The sequence below is a fragment of the Arvicola amphibius genome, chromosome 10 (genome assembly GCF_903992535.2).
Source record: "Arvicola amphibius chromosome 10, mArvAmp1.2, whole genome shotgun sequence".
NCBI lineage: Eukaryota > Metazoa > Chordata > Mammalia > Rodentia > Cricetidae > Arvicola > Arvicola amphibius.
In genome coordinates this window covers 89,582,357-89,593,589 of record NC_052056.1, presented here as the reverse complement: position 1 = coordinate 89,593,589, position 11,233 = coordinate 89,582,357, and positions in this window count along the sequence as shown.

The window sequence follows — 11,233 nt, the reverse complement described above, 5'->3', positions numbered from 1 at the left end:
AACGCATCCTTATGTGTGCTGAAAGCCACAAAGAATGATAGTCTTGACAGCATTACTCAGACAACATATGCCACCAATAATGGAGCCATAACTCAAGTACGTGAAATTTTTTTTAAAAGATCTCACAAACCCAAAGGAAAAGAAGCAACAGAAATACGCAGATAAAACGTAGGCAGTCACGGTACAAAGGAAGATGCCCAGATGACTAATAACACATTTGAAAAGGTGCTAATGTCATTAGTCATCAGAGAAATGCAAAGTAAATCAGTATTCAAAACACCTCACACCTCCACCTGAATGGTTAAAAGCAAATAAAAATGACTGGAAGATGGTTCAGGCAGCAGAGGGCTCGTGGGCCATGAGGATCCGAGTTCAGCTTCCCAGTATCCATATAAAAAGCCCAGTGTTGTGTTGCATATCTGCAATGCAAAGCCAGGGAGACAGAGGCAAGAGGGTCTTCAGGGCTTGCTGGCAGATTCCATGGGAGACCCTGTCTAGGAAAATCAGATGGAGAGGAACTAAGAGAAACAGTAAATACTATTCTCTCTCTCTCTCTCTCTCTCTCTCTCATAGAGCAAATAAAAAGGTAATCCCTGAGACTTTTCTGCTGACAGAAGCTAGGTACAATCACAGCCCTTATACATTGACAGTAGGATAGGAGTAAAGCTTTTGTGACCCTGTGAGCACTTTCTGCTAGGTGTCAATATAGAAAAATATGCAATCTCCATATCCCAGTAGGTCCACTAGGTTATATATACCCTTAAAGGAAATGTGGACAAGGGCTGCAGATGTCCATGTGCTTTCTCAGCGTTCTTGACACCCTGGTTCCATTCCCAGTGCTGTATAAACTGGCTTGTTGGTGCATGCCTGTAATCCCAGCATTTGGGAGATAGAGACAAGAGGATAAGTAGTTCAAGGTCATCCTCAGCTCCATAGCAAGTTGGAGAAACTAACCTGGATACATAAAACTCAGTCTCAAAAATAAATAAATAAATAAATAAATAAATAAATAAATAAATAATAAATAAATGTATAGGCACCTTATTCAAAAGCTATTTGTGACACTTGTATTAATAATTTGCTTTTCACCAGTGTGTTATCTGTGACCTAACATAGACAATCCAAGGGATGGGGGATTCAAGAGGGATCACTCCATGGTCAACTGGAGACAGGGACTTAGACAGAACGCAGTGATGGGAGCACAATGGCTATGGGAACATGTGGCAAAGGAGAGGCATTCATACAATGACAGACAGGAGACAGTGAGATGGGAAGTGGCTCAGTACAGCACACCTGCAAATCCTCGCAGCCCCACTGTTCTACTTCCCCCAGCTAAGCGTCACCTCCTGAGTCTCCAGAACCTCCCCAAGTGGCACCTTCATCTGGGGGCCAAGCATTCAACACACAGGCCTGTAAGGGATGCTTCATATTTAAATTCTAATGATATTCACAGTAGCAGTCTCTGTAATAGTCTTAAGGCCATTTGTAAGGAATTGCAACATAGGCATTGCAGGCAAACTCTGTGTCTTAGTTTCTCTCCCTGCTTCCCTGATAAAATACCCTAGGAAAAATGACTCAAGGAAAGCAGGGGTTTTTCTGCCTCACAGTTGGAGGTACAATCCATCACGGTAAGGGAAGCCAGGACAGGAGAAGTCAGAAGAAACTGGTGAATGCCTGCTCTCATCTCACTGTCTCCATTTTACATAGTCTACGCTCCCCTGACAAGTAACTAGTCCTTCCCAGGATATAAGTCTTGCACATCAATTGTTTTCAAGATAATTGTCCACAGACATGTCCTGAGGCATATCTCCCAAGTGATTCTGGATCAAGTTGTCAACTCAATAAATGCTCACCATCATGCTATACAGCTTTCAGATGAATGAGACAGACCCACAGACAACCACCCAGATGACCTTCACAGGCGAAATGTAGAAAGGTGCTTAGGTCAAAGGGCACATCATGTGAGATCTCACTGCTCTAAGTCAAACAATTAGGTGTTGGAGGAGGGCCGCTTGTTTGTTCCTGGCTGCCCGGCTATCTTAGATCCAAAATAATCACACAGAAACTGCATTAATTAAATCACTGCTTGGCCCCATTAGCTCTAGCTTCTCATTGGCTAACTCTTACATACGAATTTAACCCATTTCTATTAATCTGTGTAGTGCCACATGGCAGTGGCTTACCAGCAAAGTTTCAGCATGTCTGACTCTAGCAGCGGCTTCATGGCTTCTCTCTGACCCTGCCTCCTTTCTCCCAGCATTCACTTTAGTTTCCCCCACCTAGCTCTGTTCCTTTGCCCTATAACAGGCCAAGACAGTTTTCTTTATTCATTAACCAATCAAAGCAACAAATATACAGAAGGACCTCCCACAATTAGGGAACCAGCAATAGAGGGAATAAGGAAATGCAGGAAGTTAATAAAACTAAGAAAAACAAGCCTGTTTACAGAACATTCTCTCCTTGATCAAATTTACCCATTTTTATGTGAACCCTCTTATTTTATGAACTCTTTTGATTATATGTATATTTATGTTATACAGAATGATAATTTGAGCTTGTACACTTCATGCAACAAACAACTCTAGATGGTTTCTAAGCATTATGGCACATGCCTTTCATTCCAGCTCCTTAAGAACTTGAATCAGGAGGAGAATAATTTCAAGGCCAGCTAGGGATACATAGCAAGACCCATAAAAAAATACAAAACCAGACCATGATGACACCAAGTTTGTGGCAATTTATACACCACCCCTAGGAGGCTAGTGTGGCAACCACCTACTTTGTAAATTGAGTATGCGATCTAGTTCTATCAGGTCAACAGCACAGAGATGAGGAGCCTGAATACCTATTAAACTGATTGTTTTGCTACCTCCTGTGTCTCAGTTCCTTGTGGATAAAGGAGGTGGTTACAGCATTGACCTTAAAGGTCTCGAGGTTATAACAAGTCAAGCCATGTAAAACAACAACAACAACAGCAGCAGCAGCAGCAGCAGCAGCAGCAGCAGCAGCAGACCATGGAGACAGCTCAGCTACACAGTGCTGGCCAACAGATCTGACTTTGGATCCTTGGAACCCTTCTAAAAGCCAGACATAGTCACACTGTCATGTCTATCATCAATATATGCATCTGTCTGTCTATCTGTCTATCTATCTTTCTTTCTGTCATCTGTCAGTCCATGTGTAATCTATCATCTATTTATCCATCTTCTATATGCCTATTATCTATTAAATATAGATGAGTAAATGAATGGATACATAGATGATGGATGATACATAGAAACATACATGGGTAGATGATAATAGATAGGAGGATGATATAAAGAGGAGAGGAGAGGAGGGGGAGGCAGGAGAGAGAGGGAGAGAGAGGGGAAGAGAGAGAGAGAGAGAGAGAGAGAGAGAGAGAGAGAGAGAGAGAGAAGATGAATCATCCCTGGAGCTCTCTGGTCAGTGAGTCTAGCCAAATGGTTGAGCTTGGGGTTTAGTGAAAGAGTCTGTCTCAAAAAATAAGGTGAAAAGAGACGAAGGAAAACACTTGATGTCACCCTCCAGCCTCCACAGAAAAAAGACAGAGGGACCACCTCCAGCCTGGGTCATTAACCAGGATAGGAAGAACAACACGAGAGGGTGTACCGGATGGTGTACCACAAGTAGTTAACCTCACACTCATCTCCTCATTGGAGAAATTCCTCAAGTGTCTCAGCCTCAAATTGAATAATTTTCCAATTTCCTCCTTAAGGTAATTTTTTAAACTACTGAGTTTTATAGGCTAGAGCATGTGAGACACTGACTACTGTATGTCTTTTTAATTAGATCCTCTACATGATAATTAAAATCTTGCTCTGCATCCTAGCTATTCTTAAACTCTGCCGTGATGCTCTTCTGGCTGGAATTGAGCTGACCATCTGGAAGCAGTAAAATATCTTAACCTTAAAATGCGAACTATCAGCTAGAGATACCGCAAATGAGACTTTCTCGCCGTTTCTTTAATGGGGAAATGCCAGGGTTCCATCCTTCATTCTGTCTAATCAAGAAACTGCAGAGTCTCACAGTTGGAAGAAGGCTTCCAGAAGTCACGTGGGCCTTCTTCCTTCATCTCTGTAGACTAAGTCATGGCCCACCCTCCCACTGAGGGCCTTGGGGCACATGGCATTGCAGGGGGAGACTCCAAGCCTGTTCTTGGAAGCATCTTTTTTTTTTTTTTTGATTATTTGGGAGTTGGAGACAGAGCACCAAAGCCTTGGAAGTATGTGAGTCGAAATGAGACTGGCTGGAAGCTTAGAAATAATTGGAGTAGAGCGAAGGGAACATGAGGAACAAATAAAGTGAGAATAAGAGATGCTGAAGATATAAAAGAGGATGGGCGAGGAAGGAAGCCCTTGATGTGGTACCCAAGAATCGTCACAATGGAGCCAGGCATCGTGGCTCATGGGGACAATGTTAACGCTTGGTGTGGAGGGAAGATAATCATTTTAAGAGACCAGAAAATGGAGCAGAGGTTTCCCACTAGGGAATTTCTACAAGGTGGTCCAGGAGTCCCGACCATTAGCCAAGGAATGGTATAGTTTGTCATCACTGAGCTTCAGCGGTGACAGGAGCCTGACTCTGCTTCCCCAGTCCTGGGATGACAGACATGTGCCCTTCTGCTCAGGCGTGGATTTTGCGTGGGTGCTGGGGATCTGAACGAAGGTCGCCGTGCTCAGACAGTATACCCACTTTCCTCTCTGCTGCTGAGATACAATACTCTGACAGAAAGCAACTTAAAGGAGAAAGGGTTTGGCTTACAGTTGCAGAGGGATAGAGTTCATCACGATGAGGAAGACACCGTTGCAGACTGAGGTGGCATGGTGACAGCAGCAGGAATCTAGCTGCCCACATGACAGCTGTACTCAGGAGGCAGAGTGAGAACAGGAAGTGGAGTCAGGCTATACAACCCTAAGCTCTCCCTGGGTGACTGCTTCCTCCTGCAAGGCTCTGCCTCCTCAAGGTTCTATATGACGGCCACCAACTGGGGACCAACTATACAAACACATGAGCCTCTGGAGGACATTTATCATTCAAACCGCAGCATGTAGTAACTGATTTGCTGAATGAGCCATCTTCCCAGCCTTGAAATTGATGCTTCCTGGCCTCTGTGCTTGGCATTCTATGCTAAGGTCTGGATTTTTCCATTTACGGCGACCTTGGGCCAAACACATAACTGTCTTAGTTTTCTTGTCCACATGACAAAATACCTGACAGAAGCAATTTAAAGGAGATCTTTACTTGACTCACAGTTTCAGAAGGTTCGGTACATTGTGGTGGGGAAGGCATGGCGGTTGGAAAGCCTTGGTCCATAGCAAAGGGAGCTGGAGCTGTTGAGCTGTACCACAGCTGCCGACAAGAAGCAGAAGGAGCACATGCAGGAAACAGATGCAGATATTGCCATCAAGGCCCACTCCCAGCAATTGATTTCTGCTGGCTAGACCATAGTTCCGAAGGTTCTGGAGCCTTCCAATACAGCACCACCAGTAGAAGACCGTGTGTTCAAATACATTTCACAATCCTAACAGTAACTTTTATTAGCTTTGGTTTTCTGATCTGTAAGGTTTATGAGTTTCTCTATAGTTTATGAGTTTATCTATAGGGTTTCTGGAGGATCCCGAGACAATGAGAGTACCTGCTGTTGTTGTTGGTGTGTGTGCACATATTTTTGTGTGTATGCACATAAGTGCATGTACACATCTGCGCACACATATGTGGAGACCAGAGGTCTAAGTTAAATGTCTTCCTCTATCATCCTCCACCTTACCTATTGTGTAGGGTCTCTCATTGACACATGAGCTCACCATTTCAGCAAAGACAGTTGGCCGGTGAGTCCCAGGAATCCTTGTCTCTGCCTTCCTAGTTCTAAGGTTAAAAGGGCACACCATCGCGTATGACTTTGTATGTGGGTGCTAAGGCTCCGAACTCACTAAGCAGTTTGCTTACTGTGCTTGCTCTCCAGGCTGTGGCTCTTGTGTGTGTGGAGTTTGGAGATGTTCACCTGTTCAAGGTCAGAGCAAAGCCTCTGAGATAAACCTCTGAGAAGCATTCTACTGAGTGATGTTCTTCACTGGCACTGGCTGCTCTGATGTTTTCCCCCTGACCCCTAAACTCAGCAGCACAGAAATGTGTTGCAACAGGACCAGCCCTAACTGAGCCCTTTAGACTTAATGGTTTACAACCGGGGAGCTGCTAGTGTTTGCAGCAGTGACCTTGAGTTGACACTCCCCACTTCCCGGTGGAACACTATCAAGATTCTCTTAAACCATTCTTCCTCATTTTCTCTGCTGGGCACCTTGGTAGGAGGCTGGAACAAGCAGTCCAAACAGCCAGAGGACTTACTGAGTCCCAATCCCTCCTCTTTCCCTTTTGAGTTTCCAGTTACCTTTCCAGGCTTCCTCTCCACCCTCTTCCCACCAAAACTTGATCCAGGGGACTAATTTAATTAGAATAAACCCCAGGTCTCTGAATATGCTAATCCTCCTCTCAATGGCTGCTATTTCCACATCCTGCAGTCTTTTACAGCTCTGCTGAGTGCAATGAGCCTTAGCCAGGAGCTGGGATAGGAGGCTGACATCTTCCTTGTTGCCCTGAACCAGGACTCATTTATTTGGTAGCAGGGCTGTTCCCTTTGATGAGGATAAATGGCCGCAATTGCTGACCCACAACCCGTGGTGTCTTCCGACTCCTTCCAGGAGTGCATCTGTTATTTGATTAAGGGGGGCGGCTGTGAAGAGATGAGGCACGGTTTCCTTTCTTACCAATTTGTGGCTGTCAGGCAGATTCTTCGTTTTCTGGACTCAGTAGGACTTAGAAGGCTGAATGTTGGCTCGGGTCAAGGGATGTTTAATTCATTACCTGTGAGACTTTAATAGCCTCATCTAGGTCCTGGTGGGAGTTGTAGGTGGCTAATAACTTCCTAGAATGTTCTTTACTTTCTTCTCAATTCCCCTTTGTTCTTGCCCGTTATGTAGGGAAGTCAGATTTGAAAGAAAGGGAAGAAGCTTCTAGGCCGAGTACTCCTACACGGTACTGCTTCTATCTCTGCCCCCTGCCCTCCCACTCTGCAATAGTTTGAGAAATGACCCTCAAAGGTTCATGTATTCGAACACTAGGTTTCCAGCGGATTCTGTTAGTGACGGTTCTAAGACTTAAGAAGGTGCTGTCATGGGGGAAGGGTGTCACTGTGGGTGAGCTTTGAGGGCTTATAGCCTGGCCCCACTTCCTGCTCTATTTCTGTTTTCTGTGTGTATGTGAAAATGTGTTCAGCCAGCTTCCTGCTCCAGCTGCCATGGTTTCCCTACCATTATTCTAGCCCCCTGGAACCATCAGCTAAAATAAACCCTTTCTTCTTTGAGTTGCTTTTGGTCATGATGTTTTATCACAGCAGCAGAAAAGTAACACACACACACACACGCACACACACACACACACGCACTAAACACCAGAACATGAACTCGATATGGCACTTGTTAACTAACCATCCCCACAAGCCTAGGTTAGTTCACATTAACTACTAGAGACAATCAGATTCAGATCATTGTTAGTGCTATTAGTTTCCATGGCCAGGATAAACCAAGTCACTCCCTACTGCCAACTGCATATAGAGGGAACAAGGTCCTCCACCCCATAGTAACAAGCCATTCATACTCAGCGTGATCAAAGTGAGTGAGGCAGTTTATTTAGGAGCTGTCCAGTTCCGGCACCCACCCAAACAAAATGGTAGACAGGCCGCCTATTCCAAAACAGTCATGCATATATCTCTAAGCACAAACCCCCTTCTCCCTCTTCCTCATTGGCTGGATACTGGCAGAGGTTCAACTGTTGCCTCAGCCACTTAGGTCTCATTCACCCCTCCTCTTTCTTTCTCATCGCCCACCCCAAGTTATCACCCATGTGCTGCTTGGCAGAGTTTTGATATTGTAGATGTGCTATTGTTCTCCTGTGGACATAACCAACTAAGCATCTGCTTTAAACCATGACCACCCTTAATGCCAGCACTTAGCAGTTCCCTGACCTGATATGAGCCTTTGGTTTAAATGTATGCTATCCAAGAGTCAGCAGCGGGGGCAGGAGACCCTGCTGTCTCAGATGGATCTAAAGTTTGTACTTAATGTAAGATACTTTGCCATGAAAATGGACCGTCATATTGTGTTTCTCACACACAGAAGAATAATATTCCTGTCCCAAATATAAAAGAATTCTTATGATCCAATGCACTCATAAATAGCTTATTGAAAAATAGAAATGAGGCCAGATGTGGTGGCATAGACCTTCAATCCCAGTACTATGGAGGCTGAGGTAGGGGGCTTCACAAATTTGAAAACAGCCTGGATTTGTATTGAGACCCATTCTAAGACAAAACAAGGGAAGGGAAGAAGGAAGGAAATGGGGGAAAAGAGACTGGAAGGGAAAGGAAAGGAGAACAGGAAGGAGGTATTTGAACAACTATTTCCTGGAAGAAAATCTTTAAATGACTTAAACATACACCAGTGTTTGTTATCATTCATTATCGGACAGAATGAAAATGAGCCTGGCATGGTGGTGGACATCCCGTGCTTCCTAGTTTTATGTCAGCTTGGCACAAGCTAAAGTCTTCTCAGTTAAGGAAATGCTGTCACAAGACTGGGCTCCAGGCAAACTTGTGGGGTGTTTTCATAATTAGTGACTGATGGAGGAGGGTCCGATGCATTGTGGACAGCGCCATCCCTGCGCAGGTGGTCCTGGGCTATACAAGAAAGCAGGCTGAGCAAGCCGTGAGGAGCAAGCCTATAAGCAGCATCCTCCATGGCCTCTGCATCAGCTCCTGCCTCCAGGTTCCTGCCTTGCATGAGTTCCTGTCCAAACTTCCTTCAGTGATGGACTACAGCGTAGAAGTATAATCCAAATGAACCCTTTCCTCCCCGACTTGTTTTCCCCATACTTGGTAGGCTGAAGCAGAAGACTTGATTTAATTTCAAGGCTAGCCTGGGCTACAAAAGCGAGACCCTGTCTAAAACCACACTACCACCAAACCCACAATAAGGATCCACGTTTTACCCACAATAATGGCCAAAATAAAAAAAAACAAAACAAAACAAAACAAAACAAAAAAAAAAAAAAACATGAGCAGTATCGGCAAAGATGTAGAGTAGTTCAGTGGCTTCCTACAGAAGAAGATGTGTTTACCATGTTTTGCTGCAGTTATAAGTCTAGGCATGAATTCGGGACACACAAAAATATGTTCAAATCAAGGCTTGTCGGGATAGCAAGTTGGGTCAGTGAGTAAAAGCACCACACAGCAAGCCTGACCACACAGGTTTGATTCCCGGGACCACACAGCAAGCCTGACAATGCAGGTTTGGTTTCAAGGAACCCCATGGTGGAAGGAGAGAACCAACTCCCACAAGTTGTCCTCTGACTGCTATGTACACAACAGAGTACATGCATACATGCACATATGTGTACATGTTCACACATGTGAGTAAGATAAAATAAAATAAAATTAGAGCAAAAAAGGCTTATACATGAATGTTCTTAGCAATTTCACTCCTAACAGCAAAACAGGAATCTCTAAGGTCCCTAACATGGCACTTAGGGGCAGTGCCCTGCTACTACAGGTTCATAACTTTAGTTACTTCAGAGGCTGAGGGAGGAGGGTCATAAATTCAAGACCTGTCTAAACTACATGGGGAGGTCCGGGCAACCTTTAGCAGCTTAGTGAGACCCGGTCTTAAATGACAACAAGAGGATCAGGAATATAATTCAGTGGTAGAGCGTTTGCCTAGCACACACAAGGCCCTCAACTTCAGTGCCAGCAGTATAAAAAATAGATTAAAACATTAGGTCTTGGGAAAGAAACTGGAATGTCTCCAGGTAATTGAACATTACTTTTAATCGCAGAACAAGGAGTGAATTATTGATATGTGCTGCACTACGGCTTAATATCAAAATAGTTGTTTTGAGTGAAAGAAAAAGTACACATTGCACACTTTCATTTATAGGTAAACCAAATCAGCTTGTTTCTGGAAACAGAGTTTAGAGAGACCCCCGTGAGTTCCAAGGCTGCAGAAGGGAACTTGCTGGAATGATGAAAACTGACTGCCTTTCACGCGACATTCGCTGCTTTGGATGTTACAAAAACCACAGCAGCTCTTCACGCATTGCTGTGACCCGATCCCTGGCAGAAGGGACTTTAGGAAGGAAAGGTTTCTGTGGCTCACAGTCCAAGGATGCAGTCCATCATGGTGGGGGAGGAATGGCAGAAAGAACGTGAGGCTGCTGGAAACAGAGAGAGAAGAAAGGTGGGTTCTCAGCTCACTTCCCTTTGATGCGGGCCAGGACCCCAGCCTGTAGGATGCTTCTGCCCGCATTCAGAGCAGGTCTCCCCCCACCCCCCCCCGCCAAACACCCTCACAGATATACCTGAAGGTGTGTTTCCATAGTGACTCTAAGTCCATAAAAAGCCTGACTTTGCAACTAGTGCCTGTAATCCTAGTTCTGGAAAGGCAGACAGGCATATCCCTGGGGCTTGGTGGCCAGTGAGTCGTGCTGAACCGGGTTCTGCGAGAGATTTCGTCTCAAAAACTAAGGTGGCAAAATAAAGTAGTGAGCTACTGAAGAAGACACCCGATGTTAACTCCTGCCCCACACCATACACACACAAACACACACACGCACATGCACACGCACATACCCCCCCCCACACACACACACGAGGGGGTATTGAAGGGCAGACTGTGGTTTCCTACAAAACCACACTGGTTGTGTTACGAATAAAGCCGAGTCATTTGTAAGAGGCAGGCTCAAGTAGAAAAGCAATGGTTTCTGTACTCTGGAAATGTCAGTTCATGTGACTTTTTTTATATGCCTGTGTTGAAGAATTGAATACACTAAGCTCTGTGAAGTTATTATGGGTCTGGAAGGCACGGGGCAGATGGTTTTATGTTGGGTTTATGAATATCTATAAAGAAATTCCTCTACATACTCTGTGCACTGGCCACAAAGAGGCTTTCTCTTTCCATCACATTCAAATATTTCTTGTATTTCTTTTTATAGGAATCAAAGTCTCGATATATATAATGGCAGACAGGACTAAAATCCAGGACAAATGGTCTATATTTCAGGTGGAGCATAGGCATGAGCCCCTGTAGTGCAAGCCTAGTGCCCCATCCAGACCAGAAACTGCTCTGTATTTTCCCTCTTCCTTCCTTTCCCTCTCTTCTGTCTTCCT